This window comes from Astatotilapia calliptera, chromosome 14 (assembly GCF_900246225.1).
Source record: "Astatotilapia calliptera chromosome 14, fAstCal1.2, whole genome shotgun sequence".
NCBI lineage: Eukaryota > Metazoa > Chordata > Actinopteri > Cichliformes > Cichlidae > Astatotilapia > Astatotilapia calliptera.
Window position 1 is genome coordinate 13,352,442 of NC_039315.1, and position 4,976 is coordinate 13,357,417.

Consider the following 4,976-nt stretch of genomic DNA (forward strand, 5'->3'; position numbering starts at 1 on the left):
TTCCGTACCCAAGTTGTGCTCAAGGTCAAGGCCACTTTTCTATTTTCACAGCATGAGCTTCATGCATGCTGCTCACATACCATCTTTAACATGAGATTCTCCAGACTGATAAATTTTACATGCACAGCATAGCAGAGAAAGAAGTTGCTTTGCCACATGTGCTGTATGCCACACGCTTCCTTTTAGATGGCAATGATCATGACGTACAGGAGTGGCCCTGTTGGTTGATTCCCACATTAGGAGGAAGTGGTTGGTGACTTCCTATCACCAATGAGCTGATATCAGCAAGCAGGTCAGCCCTATGCATGATGATGCTGTGTTCATGTATTTTCATGCTCTTTGTTTTTGTTTTTTTACAGGTATTATGTTGTCAAAATACTCCTGAACTCAAAGATTTTCATTAATAACTTAAAAAGAGACATCTGAATCCAAACAGTAAATAATAAAGTAAGTAATACAGTTACACAATTATTAATTACTTTAGTCACTTTTTACTTAAAATGTAACATAAAAACAAAAAACAAAACGTAACATACCCAACACCTGGGACAGTAGTGCGTCCTAGTACGCACTATGTGGTCACATCTTTTTGAAACTAAGCACTTATCAACACAAGCTGGAATCATCCAGAAAATGGCGTTACTCTGTAAAAACCTATCAGTTGCCCCACTTTGACACAGAGTTTCAGCCAGAAAGAAGCATGCGGTCACATGATGTTACTGTGAGGCTCAACATGGAAGCAGCGTCAGTGCTAATATGACATACATGACATAAGAAAATCTACTGGCTGGCTCCGAACATATCTACTCCCAGTATAGCGCCAGTGTTCGTCTTTCCACATGAAATGGGGTTAAATACTCGGATTCTTTGAATTCTGTCATCTGGCTCAAGCTCCATGTCCCAAATGGCCCCAGACAAATTGTGCTACCCTTCAATTGGATCCCATTAAGCAGAACATAAGACGATGATTGGATGAGGCTTTGGGATGACATGTTCTCCTCGATTAGCTAATTCCATTCTCACTAACCATCCAAATCCGGTTAGTGTGGGCAGGGTTAAAGCTGCTCCTGCACTGAACATTATTCACTCAGCGAGCGATCTATTGCCCTTTTTAACCTCAAGCGCCAAGACTAATTAGACAACTTAAAGCCGCTTCTTCAGAATGGAGCCACAAAGACTACTTTAGCTATTAAAAACCTTTCACTGATTAAAACAGATTTGAAGATTTCTTTAGAATAAGAATCCTTTTCTGTATATTTTTATTTGTATTTACACAAAATTCCCTTCACAGCTCTGCCCAGTGTGAGTCTGGGCACCAATCAGGTGGTTGATTAAACAAACCTGTGTTAGTTTGCAGAGCCTGTGAAATGGTGGTTTGAAATCTAAATCGCCAAATGAGCTTCCCCCATAGTTATTTATTTAACACAAACTAAGCCAAAATGAGAAAAGAAAGTCCTGCTTCCACAGGAATCGTGAGGGTAAGTAGCAGCTGGGTGCTGCCTATTGAATGCACTTGGTTAACCGATCCTCAGCAGGTCTGGGCACCTCTATCAAAGCAGATGTTTCGTCTGTTTCTGGTCTGGAGCTTTCAGGTGTGTGTTAACACAATGCTGGAGTTTTCCCAGGAGTGGATGCCCCAGCAAATCCATGTGTCCGACTGATAAAGGCTTGCTCCAACAAGAAAATGTCTGGAAAAAGAAAAGAATCAAGGTGCTGCACTGGCTGAGTCAAAGTCCAGACCTCAGCCTGGTTGAAATGCTGTGGTGGGACCTTAAAGAGACCTGTGCATAAACCAGTACACATAAATATCAGTGAACTGAAGCATTGCTGTAAAGAAGAGTGGGCCAAAGTTCCTGGGCCAACCATGTGAGAGACTGTTAAAGTAATACAGAAAATGATTACTTCAAGCTATTGCTGCTGAATCCTGAGTGTACTTTTGACACTGCTTCTGCATTTAGGTTTCATTTTTAGTTTCATCTGTTTGTTCAATCTGTCTGGTACATAAAACCATATTCACTTTTTTCATTACTGTATAGCCATTTCTGTCATCTAGTGCATTATTATTATAATTAGCTTGATTAAAATCTACAATATGAGAAGCTAACTTTACATGAAACATGCAAACTCACGAGCTCCTAAAAATAACAACTTGCAAAAAAGGCCACAAGGCTGAAAAGTGTGACACTGGAGTTGCATGATTTTGGTTCAACAGCCCAGATGAGTATACCAGGAAAGTGAAATGCAGGCTGAAGGTACTCAGTATGTTATTTATTGTTTTTAGGAAGTAAAATGTGGCATTCTTTGTCCTCCACAGCTGTACAGGAACACTGGAAGTTGTTAAAGGGATCTCAGTCATGGCGACGTTTTGCAAGCAGTTCCCTGTCAAACAAACAAACGTCACAGTATTATTATCATTTATTTATTTATATCTATCTATCTATCTATCTATCTATCTATCTATCTATCTCTCTATCTATCTATCTATCTATCTCTCTATCTATCTATCTATCTATCTATCTATCTATCTATCTATCTATCTATCTATCTATCTATCTATCTATCTATCTATCTATCTATCTATCTATCTATCTATCTATCTATCTATCTATCTATCTCTCTATCTCTCTATCTCTCTCTCTCTCTCTCTCTCTCTCTCTCTCTCTCTCTCTCTCTCTCTCTCTCTCTCTCTCTCTCTCTCTCTCTCTCTCTCAGCAGGCTGTTAGGAATAAGGTGAGAGAAGTTCCACTGAGGCGACTCCTAAAATGGTCACATGAAAGAAGAGGAAAAGAAATGCTCACATATATGCTTGTTTGATGATCAGAGATTTGACTGAAGGTTTGTGTGGGCAGCACAAGAATTAGTGTTTACATACCATTACATTTTGTCTCCACCAGAGGGCGCCAATAACCATATTATTCAACATGCTTTTTCTAATGGTCAGATTTTAGGAGCTCTCATAAAAAGCCATTTGAAATACTATTACAAATGGCTTTGTAATACTATTGAGTACTATTATTGCTAAAATACATATTTAAATTATCATGTGCTTTATCGTCTATCTGAACAGTTATTGGCCCGCAGTGTCCTCACGATGTTCCTGTTTCTGCAGAACTATCAGACAAACACGAAGCAAGTGCAGAGAGAAGAAAAACTCAGAGGTGGAGGCCAAAACAGGAACTTCCAAGTTCTCGCTGAACCATTTGTGGTTAACCACTTTAACCGTTTTGGTGCCACTGTTTATATACCTGAGCGTCCTTTCTGTTTAAATTTTCAGTTTCTCTTTCTCAGAAACCTGTTATTGTTCATTACTTACATGCCTTACTCCAGAGATTAATTATATTTTAAGGATTTCAGTGTGACTGATCACCATTGTGTTAAAATTAAAAATGTATTTTTCTCCCCTGGATAGTTCAGATTAAAACATTCTGTAAATGTTATTTATTAAGGCCTTTCTGCGCCTTATATTTCACCTCGCCTCCCATGCAAACAGGAGCTCAGGTCTCAGGAGGTTAACACATCATTTTCTCAGAGAGCCTTTCTGAGTTTTAGTGATCAGCTTCATGCCTAAATTGCCTTTATGGTAATGCTCATTCGTCACTTTGATTTTCTGATTTGCACCTGTTTTTTCTTGTGTAAAGTGCTTTAGACGTAAAATAAATATAAAGTGTCAGCATGTATATGTATATATGTTGCTTAATATTTTAGTTATTATTAGTTTTAAATTCCTAGACTAATTCTATTTTATTCTTACCTACCCCATGATTCAGAAGCTTATAGAACCACTGTTAACAATAACCTTAAGATGACCCAATTTGGGCCAAGCTTTAGCTATTGGACTACAAAGGCGCCTTAGGGACACATTATGAAAAAAAAAATGCCATTGCTCTTTTTGCAAATAAAGTCGAAATAATATTTAGAGAATTGTGAAGCCCTCTACGAAATGCCGTGCATAGATACGTTTGTGAAAGTGTGCTTCAGAATCAGTTTCAATAACAAAGAAATTATTTTATCTTTTAACACATAAACACAGTGTAGTAATAAATATAATGGCTCGGAAGAGATGGCACAAAGAGCTGCATCTGGTCAGAAGGAAAAACCCAAACAAACCTGGAAAAGTTGGCAGATTTGCGCAACATGAGACGGCTGGCAGTGGATAGACGCAAAGACAACTGATGGTCAGCCTCGTGCAGTAGAGAAGATTTATATCACAAGACAGCTTCTTAACAAGTATTTAAACTTTAATCTGAAATTTTATTTTTTTCCCTTCTGTGCCCCTAGTTCTGTCACAGCCCTGCTACCCAGGCTCTGTGACCGGCCAACAACCCCATATCAGCACCACTGTGCTTAAGTTAGTGTGAGGCTGATATTCTGCCCTGTCTGTTACAGCTGAGCACCTCCACTTTATTCTAATTTATTCAGATGCGACTTTGCAAACCTGGGCTGTGCTGCCATGTTGTTATTAGAGAAAAGGGACTTTCTGCTGGCAACGCTCCTAACAGTGCTGTCATGAGCTGAGACCTTTACACTCTGAGAGGTAGTGCCTGTGTTGTGCAGTGCAGTTTCTCAGAGCGTTGCTCGGCTGAATTTGTGAATACTGTCTTGAACATTTTCCCCTTTTTTCACTGTTCGGGAAAGATTTTAAGGCCATTTCCAGATTGATGGTTAGTTCATTAAGAGCACAGTTGATGTCCTTCTTCCTCAGTATCATTTTAACACACATCACTACTTCAAACCAGCAAACTGTCCAACACTCTTCTGTTTTGCTGACAATCACTAAATAAGTACATTTGACTGACTGCTTCTTGTCCTCTTAATTCCTTTGGATACAGTCAGTATGTAATTAATTTTTTTTACACTAGTTTTGTCAAATTATGAGGCAGCATGCCACATGTATCGTTGTTGTTCATCTGAGGCTGTATTTATATACAAAAGACTATGACAGCTGCAAGCAGCTACAAAGATAAAGACGAAGACAG

At 38.9% G+C, this 4,976-nt stretch overlaps 1 long non-coding RNA gene across 7 annotated transcripts; it reads left to right on the forward strand.

Moving 5' to 3' along the window:
- Window positions 1-1,447: 1,447 nt before the first annotated feature.
- LOC113036664 (uncharacterized) lies at window positions 1,448-3,518 on the forward strand. 7 transcript variants are annotated; one of them, XR_003274478.1, is made up of 4 exons: window positions 1,451-1,478; window positions 1,586-1,710; window positions 2,716-2,835; window positions 3,068-3,518. It is a non-coding gene; the product is annotated as an uncharacterized LOC113036664 (long non-coding RNA). The 7 variants fall into 7 exon arrangements; XR_003274480.1 differs by having other exon boundaries at window positions 1,458-1,478; window positions 1,593-1,710; XR_003274474.1 differs by lacking the exon at window positions 1,586-1,710 and having other exon boundaries at window positions 1,448-1,478; window positions 2,713-2,835.
- The last annotated feature ends 1,458 nt before the right edge of the window (window positions 3,519-4,976 follow it).